This window comes from Chiloscyllium plagiosum, unplaced genomic scaffold (genome assembly GCF_037043375.1).
Source record: "Chiloscyllium plagiosum isolate Xiang-an unplaced genomic scaffold, Cpla_swu_hap1 HiC_scaffold_21, whole genome shotgun sequence".
NCBI classification, from domain to species: Eukaryota; Metazoa; Chordata; class Chondrichthyes; order Orectolobiformes; family Hemiscylliidae; genus Chiloscyllium; species Chiloscyllium plagiosum.
The window spans coordinates 102,068,282-102,085,538 of record NW_028270159.1 but is presented as its reverse complement, the minus strand read 5'-3'; the positions used below and the strand labels follow the sequence as shown (position 1 = coordinate 102,085,538).

Genomic DNA, 17,257 nt, shown 5'->3' with positions numbered 1-17,257 from the left:
CAGTTCCAGTAAAAGCTCAACTTGCCTGGGACGGCAGAACTGATTGCAATTTTCCGAGTGGGAGGCGAACACGAACACGACAGGAGAGACATTTTGTAATATTTGGCAGTATCCCATACCACAGACGGTTCCCTGGGATGTAATCCCATTATACTTTTGTTTTCAACATCAATATACCGTGGGTACCGAAACAGCATTTTAACAAGCTGCAGCGTTGGAGTTGATCAGCAGAAATGGCAGCGGTGGGATTCGAACCCACGCCCCTTTCGAGACTGGAACCTGGATCCAGCGCCTTAGACCGCTCGGCCACACTACCATTCGGCAGCTACGTCTCATTTTCTTCTATTTCCAATTGTGCTCCTGCATATCAACAGATGCAAAGTCACATGAAATGGGTTCAATGATTCCTCTCGGACTCGCACAGCTGCTGGAATGTGCCCGGCTCCAATGTCAATTTCGCAGCAGATATTGATAGCCCATCAATCCAGACAAAAATCAATGGTAAGCTGAGTCTATCTTCTCAGACTTCTTTCAGCTACAAATGGATCTGTGAGTGCGTGAGAATATGGGTTCGCTTATGATTTGGTCAAATAACCATGAGCTGCTTGACATTACTGGAATTTCAGTTCTTGCTTTGCTAAATGATTTCACCCATTGCTCGAAACAGGATGACTTTCACGTTTACACGGAACACGAAACACACCAGACTACAGGGAAAATGCACAAACCTGAGCAGGCCGTGATCCACATCATACCGTGCAGCATAGTTTCAGTCACTGTGTCTGGTTTTTCTTTTCAGAATAAGAGTCCCAAAGAATGTTCTCCACCCTAAAACCGGAGGTATCATTACAATCCGGGAACGGCAGCTCACATGAGAACGACAGATCTCATTGTGAGAATGCTATGACCTCGGAGCCATTTCGAGATGCCACTTTCCTTGCCTTTTACCTTAACCGTGCAATTTGCTGCAGAGATGTTCACTCCTGGACATGAGCCACATGGATACCAACTGAATTGGAAACCTATGTGGGAATCGAGGAGAAGCGACTCAATACATTTTGCTAAATTCCGTGGTGCTTTTTAGAGATGCAGTTTCTGTTCACCTCAATCTAAAAGCCAGTTTCTGAACATAGTAACAGAAGTCAAAAGGTAATGTCCTCACCCCACCCCCATTCCAGAAGAGGTGCTAACTGCCCTTGAGTGCTTTTTGTTCTCGATGTGAAGAGCTTTCACGCCTGAGTCACCTTCACGTCTCTGGTTGCTGAGTGAATCACAAAGAAGGAATTTCACCAGATCTGCAACTGACTCACTTCTCCACTCGCCCTCCCCGTTTACATTTTCCTGCTCGTCAGTGATTTAAAGAAAACACAACGAATGCGATGTCATTCTGTAGCCTCTCTGTCGATTCCTCCGTTTCAGTTCCAACATGACTTAGATCTCGGGGAGGAATTTAATACTAGCGACGCTATGAATGCGCAAGTCGAAAGAATCCTCTGAGAGTGTAATTTCTTTCATTGCTGTTGCTGATTGAATGAGCCACTAACGTGCGAATTGCACCGAAACATGATTCAGGATATTTGGTGCCAATTCTCGCACGTTGAATAACGATTGACAGTTTCCAAATGAGGTCTTTCTGAGACGACCTTGGTGTACATTTGACAGACAGACAAGTTCAGGAATTCCTGGTGCGCTGTGACACCAGAGCATCTGCTTCTTTCTTGTCTTTGAACCGAGCCGCTTGCGCAAAGGAAGGCAAATGCGGTATTGCTTTTCGTGGAAGGAACAGAACGGCATATGATCAGAACCTGGTTGGAGAAAAACTTAACAACGCTTTGCGCTGTAATTAAATGGAATTGCATTACATTTCACTACCAGAGCAGATTTGTTCAAGCAAATTCGAAGGCAGGTTTGCAGATGGGAAAGCATGCAAGAAAGCTCAGCTTTTGTCCATATAAAAGCCTGCAGCTGAAGAACAAAGCAGTTTCTGCCCAGTTTCGAACTGGGGACCTTTCACGTGTTAGGCGAACGTGATGACCACTACACTACAGAAACCAGCCACAGACCGGCGTGCGGCTGCACAGTGGCATCCGGCACTGAAAGTTGAATCCGTTCTTCTTTTCACCTTTCTGTTTCCAATAGCTCGTTGGTGTCCAGCGTAATCGACATCCCGAAAACGTAAACAAAAAGACACGTTAAATTGATGACAAAATATAGACAAAGATGTCGTCGATGTTTGTACAGCAGGGCGAGGTGGAATAGGCTGGGACGACTTTCCCAGCAGCGTAACAGCTGCGACATGACCTTATGGAAGGCTGGTAAACTGAATACTTATGTGTTTTACCCAAGTTGCTGTGAGTTGAAAACTCGACAGCATAGCTTTAATGTGAGTGGGCTGAAAGTGACAAAGGACCTGAGGCACATTTCCTGTAAAGAAGGTTGTGCGTGTTTGGAATGATCTACCAGAGGAAGTGGAGGAGGCTATTACACTCAGAAAATTGCAAAGGTAATCGGGTGAGTTTCTGGATAGGATGCATTTAGAGGGATTGGGGCCAAATGCTGGGAAACGCGACTTGTTTAATTTTGGCTATGCGGTGAGCGTGGACGAGGTCCACCGGAATATCTTTTTTCACGATCTACCCCAATAACGTCATGTTGCTTCCACCGGCTTTAAAGGATTACTTTTTCGCGGAGTTTGCCGTCGCAGTCTGTGGCACAATCATTTAGCCTGTTCGACTGCTCACGGGAAAGGTAGTATTGTGAAACACTGCAGAAACGAACGACTTCCTTACTTTAGCTCCGACTGACCATACTCTGTGAATTTTTCCCAGATCCTCAGCTGAGGATTTTTGCTGCTGGAAGTTACCTCAGAAACCCTGTTAAATCGAAATGTGTTGAGCGAATCGCAAAACAGAAAGCATTTAACACGGAACACAAACAAAACTGGCATACCTCATGCATTTTCAGACACAGAGATGCATGAATGCTAAATGTGATACAGTCCGCGGGCATGAGTCATAAAGTAATCTCACAACTAACAACAGGGCATTTCCAAACGACTCTTACAAACATTCTGCAGCCTTAGTGCACCACCACTTTCCAGACAATGCTGAAAAGAGAGAAAGAAAGAACATAACAAGAATTGGCCATTAAAAGTGAATTTCACCACACACAGTCTCGATTAGATTACCTTTCCCTGCCGATGTTTCCAGGACGGAAATGAAGGAAATGGGAGAAATTCAACAAGGTATGACATCGAAATTCATTGGAACGATTTTCCCATCAGCTAGAAATCCAAATAACAACGTGTAGAGTCACCGTAGGACTTGGTTTCACAACAGCAATAAAATAACAGTCTCCATTCAGTTCCAGTAAAAGCTCAACTTGCCTGGGACGGCAGAACAGTTGGCAATTTTCCGAGCGGGAGGCGAACACGAACACGACAGGAGAGACATTTTGAAATATTTGGCAGTATCCCACACCACAGATGGTTCCCTGGGATGCAAACCCATTTTACTTTTGTTTTCAACATCAATATACAGTGGGCACGAAACAGCATTTTAACAATGCTGCAGCTTTGGAGTTAATCAGCCGAAATGGCCCCTTTCGAGACTGAAACCTGGATCCGGCGCCTTAGACCGCTCGGCCACACTACCATTCGGCCGCGACGCCTCATTTTCTTCTATTTCCAATTGTGCTCCTGCATATCAACAGATGCAAAGTCACATGAAAAGGGTTCCATGATTCCTCTCGGACTCGCACAGCTGCTGGAATGTGCCCGGCTACAATGTCAATTTCGCAGCAAATATTGATAGCCCATCAATCCAGACAAAAATCAATGGTAAGCTGAGTCTATCTTCTCAGACTTCTTTCAGCTACAAATGTATCTGTGAGTGCGCGAGAATATGGGTACGCTTATGATTTGGTCAAATAACCATGAGTTGCTTGACATTACTGGAATTTCAGTTCTTGCTTTGCTAAATGATTTCACCCATTGCTCGAAACAGGATGACTTTCACGTTTACACGGAACACGAAACACACCGGACTACAGGGAAAATGCACAAACCTGAGCAGGCCGTGATCCACATCATACCGTGCAGCATAGTTTCAGTCACTGTGTCTGTTTTTTTTTTCAGAATAAGAGTCCCAAAGAATGTTCTCCACCCTAAAACCGGAGGTAGCATTACAATCCGAGAACGACAGATCACATGAGAACGACAGATCTCATTGTGAGAATGCTCTGACCTCGGAGCCAGTTCGAGATGCCACTTTCCTTGCCTTTTACCTTAACCGTGCAATTTGCTGCTGAGTTGTTCACTCCTGGACATGAGCCACATGGATACCAACTGAGTTGGAAACCTATGTGGGAATCGAGGAGAAGCGACTCAATACATTTTGCTAAATTCCGTGGAGCTTTTTAGAAATGCAGTTTCTGTTCACCTCAAGCTAAAAGCCAGTTTCTGAACATAGTAACAGAAGTAAAAAGGCAATTACCTCAACCCACCCCCACTCCAGAAGAGGTGCTAACTGCCCTTGAGTGCTTTTTGTTCACGATGTGAAGAGCTTTCACGCCTGAGTCACCTTCACGTCTCTGGTTGATGAGTGAATCACAAAGAAGGAATTTCACCAGAGCTGCAACTGCCTCATTTCTCCACTCGCCCTCCCCGTTTACATTTTCCTGCTCGTCAGTGATTTAAAGAAAACCATACGAATGCGATGTCATTCTGCAGCCTCTCTGTCGATTCCTCCATTTCAGTTCCAACATGACTTAGATCTCGGGGCGGAACTTAATACTAGCGACGCTATGAATGCGCAAGTCGAAAGGATCCTCTGAGAGTGTAATTTCTTTCATTGCTGTTGCTGATTGAATGAGCCACTAACGTGCGAATTGCACCAAAACATGATTCAGGATATTTGGTGCCAATTCTTGCACGTTGAATAACGATTGACAGTTTCCAAATGAGGTCTTTCTGAGACGACCTTGGTGTACATTTGACAGACAGACAAGTTCAGGAATTCCTGGTGCGCTGTGACACCAGAGCATCTGCTTCTTTCTTGTCTTTGAACCGAGCCGCTTGCGCAAAGGAAGGCAAATGCGGTATTGCTTTTCGTGGAAGGAACAGAATGGCATATGATCAGAACCAGGTTGGAGAAAAACTTAACAACGCTTTGCACTGTAATTAAATGGAATTGCATTACATTTCACGACCAGAGCAGATTTGTTCAAGCAAATTCGAAGGCAGGTTTGCAGATGGGAAAGCATGCAAGAAAAAACAGCTTTTGTCCATATAAAAGCCTGCAGTTGAAGAACAAAGCAGTTTCTGCCCAGTTTCGAACTGGGGACCTTTCGCGTGCAAGGCGAACGTGATGACCACCACACTACAGGAACCAGCCGGAGCAGGGCGTGCGGCTGCACAGTGGAATCCGGCACTGAAAGTTGAATCCGTTCTTCTTTTCACCTTTCTGTTTCCAATAGCTCGTTGGAGTCCAGCGTAATCGACATCCCGAAAACGTAAACAAAAAGACACGTTAAATTGATGACAAAATATAGACAAAGATGTCGTCGATGTTTGTACAGCAGGGCGAGGCGGAATAGGCTGGGACGACTTTCCCAGCAGCGTAACAGCTGCGACATGACCTGATGGAAGGGTGGTAAACTGAATACTTACGTGTTTTACACAAGTTGGTGTGAGTTGAAAACTCGACAGCACAGCTTTAATGTGAGTGGGCTGAAAGTGACAAAGGACCTGAGGCACATTTCCTGTAAAGAAGGTTGTGCGTGTTTGGAATGATCTACCAGAGGAAGTGGAGGAGGCTATTACGCTCAGAAAATTGCAAAGGTAATCAGGTGAGATTCTGAATAGGATGTGTTTAGAGGGATTGGGGCCAAATGCTGGGGAACGTGACTTGTTTAATTTTGGCTATGTGGTGAGCGTGGACGAGGTCCACCGGAATATATTTTTTCACGATCTACCCCAATAACGTCATGTTGCTTCCACCGGCTTTAAAGGATTACTTTTTAGCGGAGTTTGCCGTCGCAGTCTGTGGCACAATCATTTAGCCTGTTCGACTGCTCACGGGAAAGGTAGATTTGTGAAACACTGCTGAAACGAACGACTTCCTTACTTTAGCTCCGACTGACCATACTCTGTGAATTTTTCCCAGATCCTCAGCTGAGGATTTTTGCTGCTGAAGTTACCTCAGAAACCCTGTTAAATCGAAATGTGTTGAGCGAATCGCAAAACAGACAGCATTTAACAAGGAAAACAAACAAAACTGGCATACCTCATGCATTTTCAGACACAGAGATGCATGAATGCTAAATGTGATACAATCCGAGGGCATGAGTCATAAAGTAATCTCACAACTAACAACAGGGTATTTCCAAACGACTCTTTCAAACATTCTGCAGCCTTAGTGCACCACCACTTTCCAGAAAATGCTGAAAAGAGAGAAAGAAAGAACATAATAAGAATTGGCAGTAAAAAGTGAATTTCACCACACACAGTCTCGATTAGATTACCTTTCCCTGCCGATGTTTCCAGGATGGAAATGAAGGAAATGGGAGAAATTCAACAAGGTATGACATCGAAATTCATTGGAACGATTTTCCCAAGAGCTAGAAACCCAAATAACAACGAGTAGAGTCAGGGTAGGACTTGGTTTCACAACAGCGATAAAATAACAGTCTCCATTCAGTTCCAGTAAAAGCTCAACTTGCCTGGGACGGCAGAACTGATTGCAATTTTCCGAGTGGGAGGCGAACACGAACACGACAGGAGAGACATTTTGAAATATTTGGCAGTATCCCACACCACAGATGGTTCCCTGTGATGCAAACCCATTTTACGTTTGTTTTCAACATCAATATAAAGTGGCCACCGAAGCAGCCACTCGCCCTCCCCATTTACATTTTCCTGCTCGTCAGTGATTTAAAGAAAACCAAACGAATGCGATGTCATTCTGTAGCCTCTCTGCCGATTCCTCCGTTCCTGTTCCAACGTGGCTTGGATCTCGGGGCGCACCTTAATACTAGCAACGCTATGAAAGCCCAGGTGCAGAGGTTCCCCTGAGAGTGTCATTTCTTTCATTGCTGTTGCTGATTGAATGAGCCACTAATGTGCAAACTGGTCGAAAACATGTTTCAGGACTTCTGGTGACAACTCTCGCACGTTGAATAACGACAGACAGCTTCCAAATGATGTCTTTCATATACGACTTTGGGGGTACATTTGACACACCGATTAGTTCAGGAATCCGTGGTGCGCTGTGACACCTGCGCATCAGCTTCTTTCCTGTCTTGGAAACGGGCCGCCTGCGCAAGCAATGCCAATGCGGTACTGCTTTTAGTGGAAGGACCAGAAGGCCACTGCACTCTCAAACAGAATGGCATATGATCACAACCAGGTTGGAGAAATATTTACAGTACTTTGCACAGTAATTAAATGGAGTTGCATTACATTTCACTCCGAGAGCAAATTTGTTCAAGCAAATTCGAAGGCAGTTTGCAGATGGGAAAGCAAGCAAGAAAGCTCCGTTCTTGTCCATGTTAAATGCTGCAGTCGAAAAACAACACAGTTTCTGCCGCGTTTCGAACTGGGGACTTTTCACGTTTTAGATGAACGCGATGACCACTACACTACCGGAATCAGCCCCTGCCGCCATTCCTGTGGCTTGGTTGCACCCACCACCATTTCCCTATCAATACTGAAAAGAGAGAAAGAAAGAACCTAATAAGAATGGGCCATAAAAAGTGAATTTCACAAATCACAGTCTCGATTACATTACCTTTCCCTTCCGATGTCTGCAGGACGGAAATGAAGGATAGATTCAATAACATTTAACATCGCAATTCATTGGAACGATTTTCCCATTGGCAGAAAACAAAATAACGACGAGTCGAGCCACCGCAGGACTTTGTTTCACAGCAGAAATGAAATAACAGCCTCCATTCGGTTCCAATAAACGCACAACTTGTCTTGGACAGGAGAGCTGTTTGCGATTTTCCGCGCGGGAGGCGGGCACGATCATGACAGCACAGGCACTGGAAAAGTCGGCCCATTCCCACACCACACTAAATTGCCCGGGAAGCAGACACATTTTGCTTCGGTTTTAAACAGAAACGCAGCAGGACTCGAAACAGCATTGTAACCAGCTGCGTCGTTGGAAACGATCAGCAGAAATGGCAGCGGTTGGATTCGCACCCACGTCTTTGTCGAGACTGGAGCCTGAATCTACCACCTTAGACCGCTCGGCCACACTGCAGGCCCACCGCGCTCCTATTTTCTTGCACTTCCAATTGTGATGCTGCATAACAACAGATGCAAAGTCACATGAAAAGTGTTTCATGATCCCTCTCCGACTCGCACAACTGCTGGGATGTGCCCGTCTACAATATCAATTTCGCAGCAGATCATGATAGCCCATCAATCCAGATAAATGTCAATGCTAAGCTGAGTCTATCTTCTCAGACTCTTTTCAGCTACAAATGTATCTGTGAGTGCGTGAGAACATACGATCAGTTATGATTTGGTCAAATTACCATGAGCTGCTTGACATTACTGCAATTTCGATTCTTGCTTTGATAAATTATTTCACCCTTCGATCGAAACAGGACAACTTTCACGTTTACAAGGAACATGAAACTTTTAGTGCTTTTAGTGCAGGGAAAATGCACAAAACTGAGCAGGCCGTGTTCCACAGCATGCCGCGCAGCATCGTTTCAGTCACTGTGTCTGTTTTGCAGAATAAGAGTCCCAAAGAATGGTCTCCACCCTAAAACCGGAGGTAGCATTACAATCCGAGAACGACAGATCACATTGAGAGGATGCTCTGACCTCGGAGCCGGTTCGAGATGCCACTTTCCTTGCCTTTTTGCCTTAACCGTGCAATTCTCTGCAGAGATGTTCACACCTGGATATGAGCCACATGGATACCAACTGAGTCGACGAGAAGCGACTCAATAAATTTTGCTAAATTCCATGGTGCTTATTAGAAATGCAGTCTCTGTTCACATCAATCTAAAAGACAGTTTCTGAACGTAGTAACAGAAGTCAAAAGGTAATTAGCTCACCCCACCCACCTCTCCGGAAGAGGTGCTAACTGCCCTTGAGTGCTTTTTGTTCTTGATGTGAAGAGCTCTCACGCCGAGTCACCTTCACGTCTCTGGTTGCTGAGTGAATTACAAAGAAGGAATTTCACCAGAGCTGCATCTGCCTCACTTCCCCACTCAACCTCCCCGTTTATATTTTCCTGCTCGTCAATGATTTAAAGAAAACCAAATGGATGCGATGTCATTCTGTAGCCTCGCTGTCGATTCCTCCGTTTCAGTTCCAACATGGCTTGGATCTCGGGGCGCACCTTAATACTAGCGACGCACTGAAAGCCCAGGTGCAGAGGTTCCCCTGAGAGTGTCATTTCTTTCATTGCTGTTGCTGATTGAATGAGCCACTAATGTGCAAACTGGTCGAAAACATGATTCAGGACTTCTTGTGACAACTCTCGCACGTTGAATAACGACAAACAGCTTCCAAATGATGTCTTTCATAGACGACTTTGGGGGTACATTTGACACACCGATTAGTTCAGGAATCCGTGGTGCGCTGTGACACCAGCGCATCAGCTTCTTCCCTGTCTTGGAAACGGGCCGCCTGCGCAAGGAATGCCAATGCGGTACTGCTTTTAGTGGAAGGACCAGAAGGCCACTACACTCTCAAACAGAATGGCATATGATCACAACCAGGTTGGAGAAATATTTACAGTACTTTGCACAGTAATTAAATGGAGTTGCATTTCATTTCACTCCGAGAGCAAATTTGTTTAAGCAAATTCGAAGGCAGTTTGCAGATGGGAAAGCAAGCAAGAAAGCTCCGTTCTTGTCCATGTTAAATGCGGCAGTCTAAAAACTACACAGATTCTGCTGAGTTTCGAACTGGGGACTTTTCGCGTTTTAGATGAACGCGTTGACCACTATACTACCGGAATCAGCCCCTGCCGGCATTCCTGCGGCTTTGTGGCATCCACCGCCATTTCCCCGTCAATACTGAAAAGAGAGAAAGAAAGAACCTAATAAGAATGGGCCATAAAAAGTGAATTTCACCACCCTCAGTCTCGATTAGATCACAGTCTTGACTGTCCCTTCTAGGACGGAAATGAAGGAAATGGGAGAAATTCAATAACATATAACACCGAAATTCATCGGATCGATTTTTCCATTCGCCAGAAAACCAAATTAGGGCGAGTCGAGTCACCACAGGACTTTGTTTCACAACAGCGATGAAATAACAGTCTGCATTCTGTTCCAGTAAAAGCTCAACTTGCCAGGAACGTAATGCAGCTTGAGCCCGCGATTTACCATGTGGGAGGCGAACACGGTCATGACAAGATGGACACTGACCCCGTCTCCATAAAGCAAACTCCCGATCCTCCTTATTATTTCAACACGCCGCAGCCACAGAAATTGCAGTGTGGGGACTCGAGCCGAAGCTTCTTTGATAATTGAGTTCTGAAGCAGGCGCCTCCGGCTCCTTGGCTCCCATTCATCGGGCTGATTTGGTTCGAATAGTGACATTTCCTGTGTCTGATCCGCAGGACATCCTGTAGGATTTTCAGACAGCGCCATCCTCCCTGTGACATTTACGTGCTTGGTAACCTTCTATTATGTCATGTGTCCTGGATTTGCCAATATCACCGTTTTTTAACTTCCTCATCCTGTTGGTCGAACTGTGATTCCAGTCAGAATCACAAATGTGTAACAAAACACGTTAGCTGTGCTGGCTCTCTACAGAGATAAATGTGTTTCTCTTTTCGTATCATTCTCTTGACTTCTCCCTGTAACTCTACATGAACATTGAATTAGTTTTTCAACAACTCGATTGAAACTGCGTCTTTGTCAATATCAGAACCTAACTACTCCCGATATGAAAAAATCTCTCCTCATGTACATTTTTCTTCTTTTACTAATATCTTTAAAACTCTGCCGAATCGTTCTCGATCCTTTCAGGCGTAGGGAGCATTTCCCCTTCTTTATTCTCTCTGTCTAACCTACTCATGTCTTGGAAAGGTTGAACAAGGCCAGCTTTTGGCCTTCTGCTCTCCAAGGAGTCCTGTCCCAACTTTCCAAATGACCTTTATTGTTGATATTCCTCATATACCACACTATTTCCATCAACCTGTTCAGCGCTGTTTTCAATCATTTCACGTTCCCACTTCCTACAGTTTCACACCCAGAACTGTGCGAATATCCAGATGGTGGATTTATTCAGAGTGCGGTTCTGTGGGTGAACATCCTCTAACACTTGTTTGACTTCCACCACATGTGGTACTGTGCCATGCCCACTAAAATGACACTTCTGACCCCAAAACTCAAAATTATTTCAAAGGGTGCAACTTAATGATTTACATCTTTTTATCAGACAGTTGATAGGACGACTGAGCAAAAGTGAAGTCAAACAACCAAGGCTCGATGGCAACTTGAAGGAAGACATTCTCCCATGCCAGTATTAACACAAGCTGCTGAGCGAAGATCATGCCCTAGACACTCTTACATTGCCAACACCAAACCAGCTGAGATTCGGTCAGGTCCAACTACATCCCAATTTGTTCTCAGATTTTTAAGCATCAAAGTGTTTTGAGAATACCACCTTGACATTTTGTCTCCTTGTTCACAGAACAGTACTGTTTATCCCTTCTGCTTGGACTAAGTTGTCTCCACCGGCAGAGTATTCAGCTATATCGCTCCACTGGCAAGCAGTGTAAGGAGAGGCAAGTGTGGCTGCGAATCACCAAATTTGATTGGGAGGTTCCTGCAAATATCATGTATCTGAACCAACGATAAAGATGTTGAGCTGGTGGGTAAGACACAAATGTACCCCGGACTCTCCACCCTCAGGTAAAGTCATGTGAGGGCATTTTTGTGCAGCCTGATTGCTGTTCAAAATCCATCTTCACACAGCAATCCTGCAGAAAGGCTTTTGTAACACTAACATCGGCTTCTTTGCTGCAATCGGGCAGCAGTGAACATCTGAACCCCAACTTTCCTAGATAAAGACAATCCGATTGAAATTCTCACTCACTGAGAACCATCCCCACGTCCCTGAGCTGCGGGCCTGCAGACGGTTTAATGCAGAAGACAGGGTTAACAATGAGACAGGAAGAGGGACAGCTTCAATCCGTGGCGTCACTCACGCGCCGATAGAAGCTTTTCAGCCCATCGAGTCCATAGCGAATCTCTGACACTTATATATCTCTGTGGTTATTCATAGTTGGTGATTTATGTCCTAATAATGTGGAGATGTCCCTGTATCGCAATTCTGCCTCCAACAAATTGATCCAATTGTAATTCACAGCTTTTTTATTTCACAGGAAGAACACACACTGAAACATGGAATTGTCAACGAGTAGAGGATGTTTTCAATCCATTAATTTCATGGTTATGAGCCCAATACGCCCCAATGGGCCGCTCTGTGAGCGCTGACCACAGCAGTCTCACACAGTCTTCAGCTTTTCGTCTGGCGCGTGGCTTGTACCTCATAGGATGTTTTCAAAAGGTCTTCACTATTATTGTGTGACACAATGTAGCACAGATGTGTCCCGGCTGTGTCAATATAACTTGTGACTAACTTGCCATATTCTGTTGGTTTAACTGTGATTTCACTCAGAATCACAAAATATGTCACAGTGCAAAGTGAGGCTATGCAGCCCCCAAACAATTACGAAATGTCTATGTCGGTCGATTGATTGACTTTATTTGATTGATTGATTATAACATGAACCTCAGTACAGTGAAAACTTTTGTCTGCGATTGGTAAAGGCAGATCATACTAATCAAGGACGTGCAGATCACAGCATAAGTAAAACAAAATTTTGGACTGATTAAGGCTTTCAGGTTACTCCACACAGGACGTGCTCTCGGCAAAATCCACATTAACCGGATCAGCATCATTTGAAGTTAGGGAATCCATTTCTCAGTCTTGTAACGACCTCCAAGAAGTTGCTTTTGTGTGTCTTTAAGCTCCGGTGCCTTGTTCTGAACTTGAGCTCATCAGAATTGTACATGCTGAGTCAAAAATAGAACCATATGCAAACCTCCAATGCTCAAGTGTGACTTCTCACACGAACATCACCCACCCGAGGCGATATCACACCCAAGACCAACAAGCCAGAACCGCAACAGAAGCATCACCCATAAAGTAGGTGAGTTTCCTTGTTTAAAAATTAGGGGTTTTCTGGTGTTTCGGAGGGAAGGCCGCACTGAGTTTTAATAGCAGCTCCTTGCCATTCTGACTTCCGGTTCCCCGGAGGCTGTGCTAGCCACTTCCTTTGCAAGCAGGTTCCCATAATTGGCAGCTGGACGAACTCATCTTCAATTGGCAATTAGTGTTGTGGGAGAGAAACATGAACACGCTTTTCAGCCCACTATCAAACACGGGGCTGTGGAGCGCGGGAGGGGGTTAGAGGTAGAGGGAGTTATGGAATTTCTGGAAAGCTGCACAAAAGAGAGATCGCGCATGCACAGGACTTAATAATCTTTAGGGAACCTTGTGCAAATAACGCCATCTGAGACAGATGGAAATGTGAAGAACTGCAGGGAAAGAGAGAATCTCTCCCAGTCATCTGTGTCTTTGTCCTTCTCGAAGTCACAGCGAGGGCTCTGCTGTCTGAATCAGCATGGGATGTTACTGCAGCGAGTCCTGTCGCTCAGACACGTTGCACCTGATGTGTATAAGATTTATCACGTTACCGACAGCTCAGAGAACAGATTTCACAGCTCACATCATCCCAGAGTAACAGGGAACAGAAGAAAGCGATTCAGACCATCATCTTACCACCTGCTGGGGAGAAAGCCGATGTGGGAGAGCAAACAGTCTCGACCAGTGCATGTTCCCAGCATTTACAATCTTGGTCTGTGTGACAACAAAAGCAGAACCAGGAACTGTTTATCTTGCTTCTTAAAACAGGCGTGAAAATGTTGCAGAGCATAGATACGTCTACCTGCTGTCAGTGAAATGATGAACAGCAGAGTACAGTTCACAGAGTATGGTCTAATCTCTGGGCTATGGGGTCAGCACTCTCCAACTGTGACCCTCCGCTCACCGGATTTGAGCACAAACAAAGAAATAACTCTGTGACAAATTCTGTTGAAACGGATTCTGTGAGGAATTGAAAGCGATGGACTGAAAAGCCCCTTGAGAGCGGGATGTAACATTAACTGTGTGGGGATCGTTTTCCAGACTGGAGGAGAGTGCGCAGTGCTGTTTCCATGGGTCAATAACACGATAGATAGATTGAATCAGCGTCGAATGTTATTGGAGGGATCCCTGTCGCTTGGATACACTGCACCTTTTGTACAATGGTGCAAAAGCACGGAGGTTTTGTGTAGAGGGGACAACGTCAAAATCGTAACTGAGGCAAAATGCACAAATTAGCAAAACAACAAAGCAACCACAGAATCTGGTGTTACGTGACGGGGTAAACCCCCTTTGCTAATGTAAACCAGCAAAGCAGAAAGGATTCACCCCTTGCTGTATTCTGTTAAAATTCCAGAGGCAAAGAACCAACCCAAAAATCACGACTTAAAGTTAAAAATAACAACTTTACTGCTTTTATAACAGAGAATAATCAACCTACAACTCTTTTCTTTAAACCTTCTGCTCTACAATACCTTCCCTCACTCCGACCCCAATAACTTTTACAAAAAAGTTTAAATTTACAAACCAGCTAGTTTCCGAATCTTCTCTTTGTATCTTCCTCTGTAGATGTTTTTCTCGAGGTCGGTGTTGATGCCTTTTTTCGATGCAATTTATATCTCCAGATAGTCACCTCTTGGAGATTTTACTAGCATCCTACATTTGTTGGTCTTTTAGCTGCTCTCTTTGCTGTTCTTTGCCGCTCTGCTTAACTGTTTAAAATGTCTGATATTTGTCCCACAAAACGTCGGATCGTTTCATTGGTTTGAATATTGTAAAAATACCAAATTTCAACTTGATTGGGACTTAATTTAAACTGATTGGCCGAATTTAAATTTGATTTTTGTATCCATGTAACACGGTTCATAGTTGTTTTGACCAAATGTTATGTTGTTGCCTTGTTCTGGACTCCTTGTGCTCGCCAGACATTTCAGCACCATTAAAATTACGTTACACCCACAACTTCATAACACTGGCATTTGCCAAGACAGTCTATTTCTCTCAACATCGCTCTCTGTCAATCTCATGTGCCTGAGATTTGAACAATCTCTGGTCTATGTTAATCAAAACTGCCCTATTCTCTTAACCTCAGATTTAACACGCCTCCTTACTTATGTCTAACAATATTAATTTATTTTGCACTGTGTTACTTCAGCACACGTTGAGAAGAAATAAAAATGAGAACAACAGTCACCTATGTGACTGCGATTTGACCCAATGTTGCTACAACCAACAGATTCAGCTGTAAGTGAAATAGCCTTCATCTTTCCTGTACCAGTAATGAGATTGCATAGCATAGTGGTAAGTTTTCATGAGTTGAATTAGACCCAGCATCATTTTGTCAGGGCGAGATTTACTGATGAAATACACGGGGGTTGGGGGGTTCAATTTTGTTCGGAAGGATATGGTCAGAGTTCCCTTGATACAAAATCGTTAGAGACAATGGAAATTAGATTTACTGGGAGGTATAGCCACGATAAAAGAAAAGAAGGGATTTAATAAGATGGTGGAATAGATGAAGATTCACGCGACATAAATCAGGAATGACTGAGTTGTGCCCTAATGGAGGTTTTCCAGCGGATGTGAGGTTGGTAAGGGTAAATAAGAGGGAAATTACCTCGTTCAGGTAAGTGTATAACGAAAGGTTAGAGCTTCAAAACCAGCGATGAAAGACAACGAAGTTTGCAGCAGGTACTTTTTATTCTGAGATTTTGAAATCGCAGATTACTTTTCAGACAGAAAAAAAAATTAGAAGATGATTCCAGCCTATTTCAAAGGCCAGTTGCAGACACACAAAGAGCGAATTTAATAGGGGCTGGGATTCTGGGCTACCTGGATGGGGAGGCAAAAGTGACACGCTCACAAATTGTTTAGCGTTCATTGGAAAGAAATTGCATCATACCTGCAACTGGACATGTTAAGTGTAAGAAGAGCTGGTGGTGTTGAAAGGTGTCGCAGCTGATTCGGCGTGAACTACTACAAATTGTTAATGTACTGAGCTGTTTGTTTTAGCTTTGCATTAATTGGAAGCCGGTTACCTCAGTCCACTGGCTAAATGGTTTATGGTATAGAGTGAGACTAAGAACGTGGGATTAATTGTCGCACTGTCTCAGGTTGCCATAATGATCATCATCTCCACCACTCATGTGATCTGTAATACAATTGTAACTCTAGTAAGTAGGAATGGACCTGTCAATGTCAAGCACAATTATCTTTGCCATCTGTTGCCTTGAACATTTGTTCACAATGACCAGGAACGGGACTGAGACCTTTTAAAACTCACTGATCTCCTCCCGAAAAATCCAGCGACAAGAATTATCCTTACTTCTGTTGGAACCCTCTGTTCTGCACAGCAGCAAAACTATTTGTCATGACTTTACCAGATTCGCTGACAACATTCAATCTACCCTAAGAGATAAATCGAATTCCTTTCGAACGGTTTCATGAGCTGTGTGAGTTTGCAGCAAACAAGATGATATGAAACGAGTTGAACAGCCTTTTCAAGAATGTAATCCATTGCAGTTTCAGAGATTTGAAAAACGTCATCAAACTATAATATCACCTCTGTTTCTTGATCCATTGATGGATAGTCACGTGGGGAATATGTGCAGTTTTGCCGTTAATAATTGATACCTTTCCCAAAGACAGAACAATCCCACAAATCAGAAACTGGAGTTTTAGAATCATGCTGCTTTATTCGACATTATTCTTCAACTACGCTTCAGTCTGATGCTCCAATAATTCCTGATTAACGTCAGTAAAACCAGCGTTAGGTAAGGATTGAAATTACAACGGCGGCATTTTAACACACTGTTCAGTGCCAAGAGTGGATCAGTTGCTCCACTGGTGCCGCCGGCAGCAAGCCTATAAAGTGCCCTACTCGTACCTCTGGGACCTTTGACCCGCATGTTCTACTTTTGCTGTGGTTCTGAAATTAAAGCTAAGGCAGAGAAGGAGGAACTGATATGGTTCTGTGACTATTCGATCATCAGGTTCAGGAAATGGGACACAGGAAAATGTTGAGCAAAATAGACTTGATAGAAAATTGGGTTTCCGTGGGTCGCAGCGTTG

General features: G+C 44.2%; 2 non-coding genes across 2 annotated transcripts; both read right to left on the bottom strand.

The window, feature by feature from the left end:
• Positions 1 to 1,979: 1,979 nt before the first annotated feature.
• trnav-aac (transfer RNA valine (anticodon AAC)) lies at positions 1,980 to 2,052 on the bottom strand. Its single transcript has one exon. It is a non-coding gene; the product is annotated as a tRNA-Val (tRNA).
• Positions 2,053 to 5,315: 3,263 nt separating this feature from the next.
• Positions 5,316 to 5,388, bottom strand: trnaa-ugc (transfer RNA alanine (anticodon UGC)). Its single transcript has one exon. It is a non-coding gene; the product is annotated as a tRNA-Ala (tRNA).
• Between the last annotated feature and the right edge of the window lie 11,869 nt (positions 5,389 to 17,257).